We start from the raw sequence: 15,673 nt of genomic DNA, 5'->3' as shown, positions 1-15,673 counted from the left end.
AACTCTTTGTTCCTTATACAATTACTGGAAAGGATAGAGTTATATATTTCTAGACAACTTAGATTGCATCAAACTTTCTCAACTTTAGTATACTTTAAGGGTCATCTGGAGGGCTTAGGCAGTTTGGGAGTTTCTGGCTCAGATCTGAGAAGTCAGTAAATGATTGCAGCAGGACATGTAGAAAATGCCTTGGTTTTTATACAGAGAAAAAATTACCAATACACATTTAAATTATGTACTTCAATTGAGGAAGTAAATTTCTTTTGGTAATGAATCGAGTATACAAATTTTCACCAAGTTCACATTGGATAAAATGACCAAAAAAATTTACAAGTATCCATGAATTTTTTTGAAAAATGGATGTGATCTCAGTGAATAGTGTGTTGATTTCCAGGACATGGTAATTTCTGCCTAAAACTTCTACTTGGATGCAAAGTTTATCTTGTTTGTGTTCTGTTAGTCACAGAACAACATAACTTGAAGTACTTTATGGGGTTTTTTTCTTGAGGATTTTTTTAAAAAGATTGATTTATTTATTCATGAGAGAGACACGCAGAGAGAAAAGCAGGCTCCCAGCGGGGGGAGCCCGATGTGGGACTTGATCCCGGGACCCTGGGATCACGACCTGAGCCAAAGGCAGACGCTCAGCCACTGAGCTACTCAGGCACCCGAGGATTTTATTTTTAAGTAATCTCTACAACCTTGTATGGAGATAAAACTCATGATGCTATGATCAAGAGTTGCATGCTCTATCGACTGAGGCAGCCAGGTGCCCCTGTTTTGTTTTAAGCATCTACTTCTCGATACTTTAAGTAGGCCAGAAACTGGTAATACCAATGCAGTGGATTTCTTGGTGTACTGAGTTTGAGGTAGAGTTTGTGCCCTGGGGAAATTTCAACTACTGTATTATAGCTTGGCTGTGAATATTCTGGTGGCTGTACATGGTTATTGAAATCCAGTGCTGTTTTCTAATGATGCTTCTTTATGGGAATAGTTTTACAATGGACTAATTTTCTCCAATATTGGAAGTGCTGAAGAATATATATATAGGTCAAATCAGTCACTTCCACATGCTATAGCAAATAAGGAACCCAGAATTGAAATGAGGGGAATTCTTTCTGTGGCTTGGAGTGAGTAAAAGAAATTACAGAGGATTTTATAATATTGTAACTTATGATTTCTGAAAATAAGTTATTGCAGTGAAACCGGTTTTCTAATTTTGAAGGACGGCAGAAGATCTGAGGCACTGTATTTTTCTTATTTACATTTTGTGTAATGTATAAATTTCCCTAGTGAAGTTGTCTGGAAAATGGACTTTTATTTAGACAGATGGGATGCTTTCTCAACTGAGGGAGTCCTGGCCCTAAATTATGTCAAAGTAACAATAGAAACATTGATTCTTCTAAGATTTGTTGAAGTCCCAATGAGAAAACAATGTGTGAAAGCCCTGACTTAAAAAAAATAAAAAGAAAGCCCTACCTTAACCAAATAATATTTGTGTATATCTAAGATTATAACATGGAAGATTCATAAAAATAGTACCAAGAAGCAAGACTTACTCTAACCTTATAGGGAGAAGAAAACATTAATGGTATCAGGTAGGAGTTTGGATACTTAGTAATTTCTTTTGTATTGATACATTGTTTTTTTTTAAATAATAAATTTATTTTTTATTGGTGTTCAATTTGCCAACATACAGAATAACACCCAGTGCTCATCCCGTCAAGTACCCCCCTCAGCGCCCATCACCCATTCACCAGCACCCCCTGCCCTGCTCCCCTTCCACCACCCCTAGTTCATTTCCCAGAGTTAGGAGTCTTTATGTTCTGTCTCCCTTTTTGATATTTCCTACCCATTTCTTCTCCCTTCCCTTCTATTCACTTTCACTATTATTTATATTCCCCAAATGAATGAGAACATAAAATGTTTGTCCTTCTCCGATTGACTTATTTCACTCAGCATGATACCCTCCAGTTACATCCACGTTGAAGGAAATGGTGGGTATTTGTCGTTTCTAATGGCTGAGTAATATTCCATTGTATACATAAACCACATCTTCTTTATCCATTCATCTTTCGATGGACACGGAAGCTCCTTCTACAGTTTGGGTATAGTGGACATTGCTGCTATAAACATTGGAGTGCAGGTGTCCCGGTGTTTCATTGCATCTGTATCTTTGGGGTAAATCCCCAACAGTGCAATTGCTGGGTCTTAGGGTAGGTCTATTTTTAACTCTTTGAGGAACCTCCAGTTCCAAAGTGGCTGCACCAGTTTTCCACAGTGGCTGCACCAGTTCACATTCCCACCAACAGTGTAAGAGGGTTCCCTTTTCTCCGCATCCTCTCCAACATTTGTGGTTTCCTGCCTTGTTAATTTTCCCCATTCTCACTGGTGTGAGGTGCTATCTCATTGTGGTTTTGATTTGTATTTCCTTGATGGCAAGTGATGCAGAGCATTTCTTCATGTGCTTGTTGGCTATGTCTATGTCTTCCTCTGTGAGATTTCTCTTCATGTCTTTTGCCCATTTCATGATTGGATTGTTTGCTTCTTTGGTGTTGAGTTTAATGAGTTATTTATAGATCTTGGAAACTAGTCCTTTATCTGATACATCATTTGCAAATATCTTCTCCCATTCTGTAGGTTGTCTTTTAGTTTTGTTGACTGTATCCTTTGCTGTGCAAAAGCTTCTTATCTTGATGAAGTCCCAATAGTTCATTTTTGCTTTTGTTTCTTATGCCTTCCTGCATGTATCTTGCAAAAAGTTACTGTGGCCAAGTTCAAAAAGGGTGTTGCCTGTGTTCTCCTCTAGGATTTTGATGGAATCTTGTCTCACATTTAGATCTTTCATCCATTTTGAGTTTATCTTTGTGTATGGTGCAAGAGAGTGGTCCAGTTTCATTCTTCTGCATGTGGATGTCCATTTTTCCCACCACCATTTATTGATGAGACTAATTTTCTTCCAGTGGATAGTCTTTCCTCCTTTGTCGAATGTTAGTTGACCATAAAGTTGAGGGTCCACTTCTGGGTTCTCTATTCTGTTCCATTGATCTGTGTGTCTGTTTTTGTGCCAGTACCACACTGTCTTGATGACCACAGCTTTGTAGTACAACCTGAAATCTGGCATTGTGATGCCCCCAGATATGGTTTTCTTTATTAAAATTCCCCTGGCTATTCGGAGTCTTTTCTGATTCCACACAAATCTTAAAATAATTTGTTCTAACTCTCTGAAGAAAGTCCATGGTATTTAGATAGGGATTGCATTAAACGTGTAAATTGCCCTGGGTAACATTGACATTTTCACAATATTTATTCTGCCAATCCATGAGCATGGAATATTTTTCCATCTCTTTGTGTCTTCCTCAATTTCTTTCAGAAGTGTTCTATAGTTTTTAGGGTATAGATCCTTTACCTTTTTGGTTAGGTTTCTTCCTAGGTATCTTATGCTTTTGGGTACAATTGTAGATGGGATTGACTCCTTAATTTCTCTTTCTTCAGTCTCACTGTTAGTGTATAGAAATGCCACTGACTTCTGGGCATTGATTTTTGTACCTTGCAACGCTGCCAAATTGCTGTATGAATTCAAGCAATCTTGGGGTGGAGGCTTTTGGGTTTTCTATGTAGAGTATCATGTCATTCGTGAAGAGGGAGGGTTTGACTTCCTTGCCAATTTGAATGCGTTTAATGTCTTTTTGTTGTCTGATTGCTGAGGCTATGACTTCCAGTACTATGTTGAATAGCAGTGGTGAGAGTGGACATCCCTGTCTTGTTCCTGATCTTACGGGAAAGGCTCCCAGTGCTTCCCCATTGAGAATGATATTTGCTGTGGGCTTTTCATAGATGGCTTTTAAGATGTTGAGGAATGTTCCCTCTATCCCTACACTCTGAAGAGTTTTCATCAGGAATGGATGCTGTATTTTGTCAAATGCTTTCTCTCCATTTCTTGAGAGAATCATATGGTTCTTGGTTTTTCTCTTGCTGATATGATGAATCACATTGATTGTTTTACGAGTGTTGAACCAGCCTTGTGTCCCGGGAATAAATCCCACTTGGTCCCATGGTGAATAATCTTCTTAATGTATTCTTGGATCCTATTGGCTAGTATCTTGTTGAGAATTTCTGCATCCATGTTCATCAAGGATATTGGTCTGTAATTCTCCTTTTTGAGGGGGTCTTTGTCTGGTTTTGGAATTAAGGGGATGCTGGCCTCATAGAACGAATTTGGAAATACTCCATCTCTTTCTATCTTTCCAAACAGCTTTAGTAGAATAGGTATGGTTTCTTGTTTAAACGTTTGATAGAATTCCCCAGGGAAGCCATCTGGCCCTGGACTTTTGTGTCTTCGGAGGTGTTTGATGACTGCTTCAATTTTCTTCCTGGTTTTTGGCCTGTTCAGGTTTTCTATTTCTTCCTGTTCCAGTTTTGGTAGTTTGTGGCTTTCCAGAAATACGTCCATTTCTTCTAGATTGCCTAATTTATTGGCGTATAGCTGTTCGTAGTATGTTTTTAAAATCGTTTGTATGGGATCCCTGGGTGGCGCAGCGGTTTGGCGCCTGCCTTTGGCCTAGGGCTCGATCCTGGAGACCCGGGATCGATTCCCACATCGGGCTCCCGGTGCATGGAGCCCGCTTCTGTCTGCCTGTGTCTCTGCCTCTCTTTCTCTCTCTGTGACTATCATAAATAAATAAAAATTAAAAAAAAAACCTTTAAAATCGTTTGTGTTTCCTTGGTGTTCGTAGTGATCTCTCCTTTCTCATTCGTGATTTATTAATTTGAGTCTTCTCTTCTTTTTAATAAGGCTGCCTAATGGTTTATTTATCTTATTAATTCTTTCAAAGAACCAACTCCTGGTTTGTTGATCTGTTCCACAGTTCTGGTCTCGATTTCATGGAGTTCTGCTCGAATCTTTATTAACTCTCTTCTTCTGCTGGGTGTAGGATCTATCTGCTGTTTTTTCTCCTGCTCCTTTATGTGTAAGGTTATCTTTTGTATTTGAGTTCTCTCCAGTTTTGGAATGGATGCTTGTATTGCGATGTATTTCCCCCTTAGGACTGCTTTTGCTGCATCCCAAAGATTTTGAACAGTTGTATCTTCATTCTCATTAGTTTCCATGAATCTTTTTAATTCTTCCTTAATTTCCTGGTTGACCCTTTCACCTTTTTGCAGGATGGTTCTTAACCTCCACGTGTCTGAAGTCCTTCCAAACTTCTTGTTGTGATTTAGTTCTAATTTCAAGGTATTATGTTCTGAGAATATGCAGGGGAAGATCCCAATCTTTTGGTATCAGTTCAGACCCGATTTGTGACCCAGTATGTCATCTCTTCTGGAGAAAGTTCTATGTGCACTTGAGAAGAATGTGTATTCAGTTGAGTTTGGATGTAAAGTTCTGTAGATATCTGTGAAATCCATCTGGTCCAGTGTATCATTTAAAGCTCTCGTTTCTTTGGAGATGTTGTGTTCAGAAGACCTATAGAGTGTAGAAAGCGCTAGATTGAAGTCACCAAGTATAAGTGTATTATTATGTAAGTATGTCTTGACTTTGGTTATTAATTGATATATTTGGCAGCTCCCATATTCGGGGCATATATATTGAGGATTGTTAAGTCCTCTTGTTGGATAGATCCTTCAAGTGTGATATAGTGTTCCTCTTCATCTCTCACTACAGTCTTCAGGTAAATTTTAGTTTATGTGATATAAGAATGGCTACCCCTACTTTCTTTTGAGGACCATTTGAATGTTAAATGGTTCTCCAACCTTTTATTTTCAGGCTGTAGGTGTCATTCTGTCTAAAATGAGTCTCTTGTAGACAGCAAATAGATGGGTCCTGCTTTTTTATCCAGTCTGACACCCTGTGCCTTTTGATGGGGTCATTAAGCCCATTCACATTTAGAGTTACTATTGAAAGATATGAGTTTAGTGCCATCATGATATCTATTCAGTCCTTGTTTTTGTGGATTGTTCCACTGGACTTCTTCTTAAAGGGGAATTTTAAGAGTCCCCCTTAAAATTTCTTGCAGAGCTGGTTTGGAGGTCACATAATGTTTCAGTTCCTGCCTGTCTTGGAAGCTCTTTATCTCTCCTTCCATTCTGAATGAGAGCCTTGCTGGATAAAGAATTCGTGGTTACATGTTTTTCTAATTTAGGACCCTGAATATATCCTGCCAGCCCTTTCTGGCCTGCCAGGTCTCTGTGGAGAGGTCTCCTGTTACCCTAATACTCCTCCCCATAAAATTCAGGGATTTCTTGTGTCTTGCTGCTTTAAGGAACTTCTCTTAATCTTTGGAATCTGGAGCTTAACTATCATATGTCGAGGTGTTGAACGGTTTGTATTGTTTTTAAGGGGGGATCTCTCTATTTCCTGGATCTGAATGCCTGTTTCCCTTCCCAGATTAGGAAAGTTTTCAGCTGTGATTTGTTCAAATACATATTCTGGACCTCTGTCCTTTTCAGTGCCCTCGGGAACCCCAATTAAACGTAGGTTTTTTTTCCTCAGGCTGTCACTTATTTCCCTTATTCTATCTTCATGGTCTTTTAATTGTTTGTCTCTTTTTTCCTCAGCTTCCCTCTTTGCCATCAACTTGTCTTCTATGTCACTCAGTTGTTCTTCCACCTCGTTAACCCTCGTCTAGTTTGGTTTGCATCTCATTTAATTGATTTTTAATTTCTGCCTGATTATATCTAAATTATGCAGTCATAAAGTCTGTTGAGTCCTTTATGCTTTTTTCTAGAGTCACCAGTAGCTTTATAATAGTCCTTCTGAATTGGCTCTCTGACATTGAATTGTAATCCAGATTTTGTAACTCTGTGGGAGAGGACTGTTTCTGATTATTTCTTTTGAGGTGAGGTTTTCCTTCTAGTCATTTTGCTCAGTGCAGAGTGGCCAAAATAAGTTGTATTGGGAAAAGGAGAAAAAGAGAGGAGAGCAAGAAGGAAAGAAAAGAGAAAAAGAAAAAAGAAAAAAGGAAGAACAAAAAAGAGAAGAAAAAGAAAAAAAGGTGGGGGTGAGGGTGGGGGAAGCAAACAGAAATCAAAAAGCAAAAAAAAAAAACCAAAAAAAAAACAGCACAGAGGGGAGTATCTTTAGATTCTGTATACTTTAAATCCCTTGACTTCCCCTGGAACTGTTCTGTCTAGCTGGTCTTCTGGGGGAGGGGCCTGGTTTGCTGATTTTCAGGTGTTAGCACTTGGGGGAGCTGCTCTGCCCCCTGCTGGGTGCAGGGATCAGTGGGGGTTGTTTACCCCCTGAGGCTCCAGGAGAAACAACCACAGTGGAGGTTGCCAGCCCTGGAGCCCTGGAGTCAGCTCCTGCAGTAACTATGGAGCTCTCAGTCTGCATGGGCCTGGTTGCTCCCGGGGCGAGGCTGCTGATCTGCTAAGCTTGAGACAGGAGTGTCCTTGCTGTCCTGTGCCCTTCTGGGCTCTGCCTGTCCCGGGGGGAGGTTGGATCTTGGGCTGTGTCCCCCGCACCATGTGCTCCTGGGCCTTCGCTCCAGGGCCTGTGCTGTTGGATTCGTGCTTCTGGCCAGGCAGCCCCCTCTCCATGGAGCCGCCCCCCCCCCCCCCCCCAGCCTTCCCTGCCCAGCTGCTCCTGGATCCAGCCATGCACGCTGCAGCCCTTTAGGGAGCTCGGCGCACTCTCCCTGGGGCGCAGGTGTCTGTTAGTGTCCCAGGGAGTCTGAGGGCATCCTCACCCCTCCTGCGATCCTGCTCCAACTCCCGGGATGATTGGTGAAGCTCCTGCTTCTCCGGGATGGAGCTTTCCTGTCCTGGGGGTCCCTCCCCTTTGGATGCCTTTTGTTTCTTTATTTCTCCCCCCGCCCTCCCCCCCGGTCTTCCTACCTTGATAGAAGCGTGAACTCTTCTCACTGTAGCATTCCAGATGTTCTCTCTTTAAATCTCAGGCCAAATTCGTAGATTCAGGATGATTTGAAGGTTATCTAGTTAATTTGGTGGGGACAGGTGACTTGGGGACCCCACTCTTCCACCATCTTGCCCCTCCCCTTATTGATACATTGTTATAGTTGCTGGTAGAATCAAGACATAAATGAATAAAAGGCACAGGAAATTTTCTTTATGGTATAGGCAAGGCTTGCTTCAGAATAAAGTTCCAATTTCTCTTTCTTTTTAATGTTTTTAGTCGCAAAACATGGGAATTTTGTTGTGCCACATTGCTGACGGTACAAAATTGGGTGGTATTTTCTTAAATTCAGCTTGCCTTTTCTCTCCATTAGAGTGCCAAATTTTTATTTGGGGCTTGGTGGAAAGGGAAGAGGGTGTCCTTAAGGTTTTGTACTCTTATTGGATACTTACACCTGTTTCAGTATAGCTCACAGGAGAATAAATCTTCCATGTTTAAATTTTTAGAAAACCACATGTTCAGTTGAACTCAACCCTTTGTGCACCTTTCTTAAAAATCAAGAGAGCACTGTTGACAATATATGACAGTTTATTGACATAGGTAATAGAGTACTTGACTACATAAAAGATATGAAAATGTGTCATTATTTGGGTTGGAAAAATATATTGGTTATTCTCTTGGTTTTTGTAATGCACATAAATATCTGTACAGCTCTTTTCAAAAGACTTGGAGCAAATTGTAATCAAAATGACAAAAACATGTATTGATAATTCAGAGAAGAAAATACTGGCAAGTAAAATGAAATGCCTACAAATCACTCATAAACATCCTTTAAAAGTCATTGTATGATATGTTTGTCAGTTTTACACACATGTAAAAAGGCAATGCTGGCTAGGTGAGGAAGTGGCTGTCATTCATGGACATGAATGGAGCCTAAGAAACATGGACAAATATTTCATCCAGAAACTTAGGAAAATTTATTGGACAGCAGATACTGTGCAAAAATCTATTAGATCATGTTTTGGATATGTCTTTCTAGATTAGTTTTGTTGTTAATTATTGCTGTATTTTAACTGTATTAAAATTTCTAACTGCTCCCCTTACTTCCAGCTTCAGATTCTCTAATTCATCTGTCTGCCAGAACATTCTTTGGGAAAGATATGACAAACCACGTCACCGTGCTTCAAAAATCTGCAGTTGACATTGAGATGTTTCAAGAGTGTTAGAAATAAGCAATAATCAGTGAAGAGGACAAAGATTATATAAACTGATAATATTAAGAGCTTTTTTTTGCCACTCTTAAAACTGGAAGTTTTTCCACTTTCAGTCACTGAACATTTGTATTCGTAAATATTGTGACCTTCTTTCACTTTTATCTCCTGAATAAGAAATTTGTGCCGCAAAAAACAATGTGATTAAAATTTAGGATGATTTAGGATAATGTACATACCTTTTCTCCATTAACATGAACAGGAGAGAATAGTCTGAATATCTGCATTGATAAAATTGTAATTTTCAAATTCTTTTGGAGTATCATGTGCAATTTTACTTACAGGGACTGCTATGAAAGTTTAAACCTCATGCTGATTTAAGGGTTCTTTGACCAGGACCCTATAGAGACACTCTGTACATCATCTACTCTATTTCATGGTACACATGATCATCATAGCATCTCATTCCAAATTATTCCCCAAAATGGAAGTGTGTGAACGTATTTCTACTGAATTGAAAATGATTTTCAAATGGATGGCACTTGTTGTATTGGTCTAGTGTGGACAATCTCAAGTAAATACAAGCCAGCCTTCTAGGAATATGTGGAGAGAAACCACACGTCCTGAATTGAGCTAGAAGCATTAACAACTACAAAAATCACAGACAAAATAAATTAGACGTATACTATCCTGAAATTCATCTTTCTTTTCAAATATTTATATTTCATTGTCAGTCTTTGGATTTGGAAAATATATCTCAGTATTTTTCATTCTATGGAGTATCAACTTGCCATCAAAATATTGACCGGTAATTGTCCTGCATTAGACATTTATTGCATACGTGATAAACACAAATATTAGTCGTTTTTTTTCTTCCCCTACCTGCCATTTTAAAACAGCTAGGAACCTAATCTGTTAACTAATTTATTGGACATATATAGCTTAAAAATTTATTTAAATGCTTAAGAAAATTATGATTAGGAAATGGTATTGAAATGGAAATGTGAAATACTTAGTAAATGATGAGTATGTATGAACTATTCATTGGATATTAGGAGGTGAAGAGAATGAAATTCAACATGTATTAGTTTTTTATTGTGTTTTCTTTCTTTGCTTAATCTTTTTTGGAATCTAATGCTTAAGCACAGAGACCTACATTTATAAGCCAATCTTTATTGTGGATAGATCCTTTTTTAAGTGGTTGCTGTGATAATAGAGTTGGTTTCCTAAGGAGGTTTCTAAAAACATGTTTGGTAAGACTTCTTTCTGAAAAAGACTTTAGAAAGAAGTGAAGCAGTTTTGTAAAGATCTACACAATTCTGGATTCATTGTTTGAGTGCTTATGGGTAGCAAAAAGGAAATGGACATGGGGAGTCTTTATTAATCAGGAAAAAATGTAAGGTACTATTTAATTATGTGCATTTTGAGAGTATTTAGATGAAATAACCAAATGTAATTGCTTTGTGACTTTAAGGTATTATGATTGCTAAGAAAGAGTTTGCTAACATATGTATAGGAAATATTTTCAATACACGGTTATAGAAACAGACCTGTTAGGATACCTCTTGGCAATGGACATTTTAAAATCTGATTGGATTATTGCTGTTGCATTTTGTGGGGGATGGGGATTGTTCTGTATGCAGTTGTCACATAGTAATATTGTTAAGGCTGCTCTGTGTGGTGTAGATGTTATTCTGTAAATAGTCTTTATGTTACTACTTGTATTAGATTTAATATTCAAGATGGAATTGTTGCATAAGAGGCCTGCCTCTATGCATGTTTGATGGGCTTTTTTATTTCCCTGTATATAATTGAAAAAAAAAAGTGTGTTAAAACATCCTATTAAGCAGGAGATGGCTGATATTTGGGGCATTTTAATTGTTAGAATATAGAGGAATTTTTATATTAGAATGTTTATATTAGAAAAACAAAAGCAGAATTTAGAAGTTAGAGAACAGGGAATTATGGAGGGCTATATGTGTATGCATAAGTTCAGAGATAGTTCTTTAACAGCCAGGTTTTACTCCATGCTCAGATGTTGGGAACCTGCATATGTGTTATTAATACTGTAATGTTAGTACAGGTGTGGGAATTTGTTAATGTTTTAAGGGTGGAATTGTTAAATTGCCTCTCAACATTAATTCCTATTCAGTGGATATTGTTACATCTTTTGTTAAAATATATAATGTAATTGTTTAACATCTAATCTTGGTATTAGGCATTGCTAAAAATACGTATCATCTTATTAGGATAGGCATTTTTGTTTCTCAAAAGTGATATTATATCTAGTCTCAGGTGTTCATCAGATCATTAGGTTATGGTAATATGTAGTGTGTAATATAATATTTAATATTGTTTTAGATAAGAATCATCATGGTAGAAATGTCATAAGTGTTGATTTGCCTTTGTTCATGGTTTTCAGATGTTTGTATACAAACAGAATAGGGTTACCAGGTAAATCCTACAAGTGGTTAAACAACAGGTTATGAAAGTTCTCATAGGTCAGTGGAATTTAACATTTAATGATAACTGGATTGTTGTTATTTTAAAATACTCTTATAGTTGTATAGGTGATTATAAGTTCCTATGGGGGATGTTTGCGATTGTTTTGTCAAACCTATGGTCATTAAATATGGCCTGAACAAAGAAATGTTTATAAAATGTATATATAATAGGCACAGTTACTGTTTTCCTAATGTATAGAAACTATTATATCAACATGTTTTGTATAAATACATGAATTCTATATCGTGTGAAAATTTACCCATAAGAGTTTTCAGATTATCTATTAGTAAATATTTGGGCAGCTGAAGTCCAGGGTGTATATTCTTAGATTATTTTGTGTAAAACAGCTAGGATAATATATAATAGTTTCTGCTTTAAACTTTTAATACTCGATTTTAGGGGTTGGTTTCATACACACATGTATATATACACACAGATGTATTGGATACATGTCTATAAAATAAGTATTTATTAAGGATCCTAGCATAAGAATACTTATTGGCCAAATAATTATCACTCAGCTTTAGTCTGCTCTTTGTGTTGTTTGGTGATGGATGATATAGGGAGTTTTAGCTTATGAGCTTTAGCTGCTGGAAGGTATTGATAGCTACCTGAATTATATAGACTGATAGATCTTAGTTTTTGTTTTAGAACATCTGCACAAAATTTGCTGATAGGCACATATTTTGAAATACCAATCTGAGAGACAATTAAAACATTTTATTTTGGCAAATTGAATTACTGTACCATTTCTATTTGGGATGTATTTGGTGCTGGAGATTGTAGTAGTATTTGTGTATATATAGGTCAGTGTCATTTTATAAAACGTTAGATAAATAATTTATGTCAATAATTTCAGAAATATATTTTCATTGAAATGTTAAAAGTGAAAACATTGCTATAATTGATATAGGTAGCTATAGTAGATTGAGCATCCTCATGAGTTAGGATTGATTTTGATGTTTATTTTTGTGGGTTTTTTTTAAGTTGTTATTTAAATTCTAGTTAGTTTAGCCTTCAGTATAATAATAGTTTCAGGTGAACAATATAGTGATTCAGCACTTCCATACAACACTCAGTGCTCATCACAAGTGCATTCTTTAATATCCATCGCTTAATTAACCCATGCCCTCCACCTCCCCTATGGTAACCCTCAGTTTGTTCTCTATAGTTGAAAGTCTCTTTATGTTATTGAGATTTTTTAAGACACTTTTTTAAATATAGAAATTATTTACATTCATATTTTTAAATATGAGATTTGAATAATTTCAAATTTCAGTATAAATTTTGGATGTTAAATGTTGAACAGAGCAGGGAAGCATTTTAGCGCTGCATATATATAATGGACAAGCTTTCCTAAGTGTATAGAAATAACCCTATTGACAAACACACAAATACACAGCATGCATACATACACACACAGTAAATCTATTAATGTTGAACAACTATGGCCAAAACTATATTACCAATAGAAGTATTATAAAACCACCCCTATGTGTTTTCACTTGGTGTGTGGCAAGTTGTTATTAAATAGTGTGCAAATGTGAACAGATCTTTGTTTTTATACTACATATAACTATTGATGGACAGACATTTCTGTCATATTTTTGAATATATTCCACCTAAAGTTAGAGCACATAAACTTTTTCTCATGCTTGTAGACATGAAATGGTAAAATAAGCCTGTACTGTTAAGTATGATTTCTAGATTGCTGTGTATTTAGTTATCTAAAACACTTGTTATTTCCAGATATACAGACATTACTGACAAACCTACTTTTAAATACCATACTTTAAAAAAATCAATATAGTAATTAATTTTTCTGCATGATCAGTGGTTTGTTGTGACATATATATGGGCAGGACAGTGGATGCTTTCCAGTCCCATCTATAATGTATGATTCATTTGCTTCCTATCCTTTTTGGTTTAAAGAGATTCTGAACATCATGTATATGTTGCAGTTATGCTATTGATAAACCAGAAGTTTGAAACGTTAAACATTTGCAAATTATTCTAAGAATTGTACTTGGGTGGCTTTTTATGGTTTGTTGGTAAACACTGGTATTTATAGTAGTTGATAAATGTCTAACTTAGGAAGTCTGTAGAATTGTTGATGAACAAAATAGAGGGTAGAAACGTTTTGTTTTTAATATTATGCACCCTTGAATAGGATAACATGGATTGATGACATAATTAAAAACAAATGACTTAAATTGAGGTAAAAGATTCTTAGCTATATTTTTGTTAACACACACACACACACACACACATATATATATATATATATATATATATATATATATATAGTCAGGGAGAAGAGGGGGTTAAAAGTTTTTTTCCTCACAGTTTCATTTAGAAGAAATTTTAGACTGCAGTAGTTAAATTGTACCTGTTTATATTTCTGCCGATTTAAGGGACATGTAAGTCTATCTTACTTTCCCAGATGTACTGAAGTTCTTGATGAAAGTGATTTTTCTGAAGAACATTTTATAGAATCTAAATCACAAAATTTCTATGTTCATTGTTAAGTGGTAGTAAGACAACTTTGTAAATAATTGGCAAATGAATTTTAAACCTCTAATATTTTTAGATGTATTGAGTCATAGTATAATTTTGTAAATATTTTCATTGTAAATGTGTTAGGATTATTGTCTTTTAAAATCAGTATTGCAAAGCATTGATCATTGATAAATAGGCTCTTAGAGCGATACAACATTTAACATTAATTTGGTTGTTAAGAGGAAAAAAGGTTATGCATTATAGCATTCTCGTAATAGAATAGGGTGCCATTATATAAATTGTATATTAAAAAACTTAAATCATGTAAATTCATTTGGTGTTTCTGGATTTATCATAATGTATTTCATTAGTAGCATCCTGATATACATATCTTGATTGTTTTTACATTAAGACTATTTTTTAACAGTAGATTTAGGTTCATAGCAAAATTGAGGGCAAGGTACCAAGATTTGCAATATAGGCCATGCCCCACGATTGCATAATTCCCACTACTATCCACTTGGCACCCCCATTATCAATCTCCCTTACCATACTGGTACATTTGTTCCTACTGAATTTACATGACATATCATGAATTAACCAAAGTTCATGGTTTGTTATGGTTACCTCTTGGTGTACATTTTGTTGGTTTGGACATAATGTTTGGACATAATGTTTGGACATAATGGCCTGTATTCATCATGGTATTATACAGACTCTTTTAGTTGTCCTAAAATTCCTCTGTGCTCCACCTATACATCCCTCCCCCACATTTATTTTTATTGTTGTTTTTTACATTGGAGATATAAATGACTTTGTTAAAGAGACTTTATACTACCTCTTGGAACTATACACAGTTCTGTATGTGTTCCTTTGGTTGCATGACAATATTCAAGACAACTTTGTAAATAATAGGCAGGCACAAGCTTTTAATTTTTAACATCTAGTCTTTCTAGATGTGTAGAGTCTCACAAAGTATAATTTTGTAAATAATTCATTGTAAAATTTCATATTTTCATTGTTCTCAAATGTAATAGCAATGCAAGTGTAATAGCACTTGCAATTACAGATTGCAACAATTTTAGGTTTCTAGAGCTATACATATTTTGGTATCTGAGTTGTTAGAAGAAGGAGAAAGTTAAGAGTGTACTACTCTTGCATTCTCTAATAGAAAATTTTACATTTTAATCACTGTTTAGTCCTCGTATTTATTATGCATTAAAAATTCTAAGTTGTAATTTTATAGTTGTATTGCTGATAGGGTGTTATGTATTTTAATCATAGGAAATATGTAAGAAATTGTATTCTCCTTCAAGCCATTCAGTTTTATATTTAACTGGATAACATGACAACATTCAAGACGACTTTATAAATTACAAATTAATAAATTATTTATAAATACCTAGTTTATCCAGAAGCATGGAATTTCATGACATGTAAATTTGTAAATACTTCATTGTCAGATACCACAGGTTGTTTTTTGTAAATGGTTTGGAAGTATAGTAAGTGACTAATAATTTGTTCTGTTAGATATATGTAACAGTTTGATGTTAGGTGGATCGTCTTCCTTTTTCTTAAGATTATTATGTTTTCATGTAGAAGA

The sequence above is a fragment of the Canis lupus genome, chromosome 3 (assembly GCF_003254725.2).
Source record: "Canis lupus dingo isolate Sandy chromosome 3, ASM325472v2, whole genome shotgun sequence".
NCBI lineage: Eukaryota > Metazoa > Chordata > Mammalia > Carnivora > Canidae > Canis > Canis lupus.
This window is presented reverse-complemented; position numbering follows the sequence as displayed.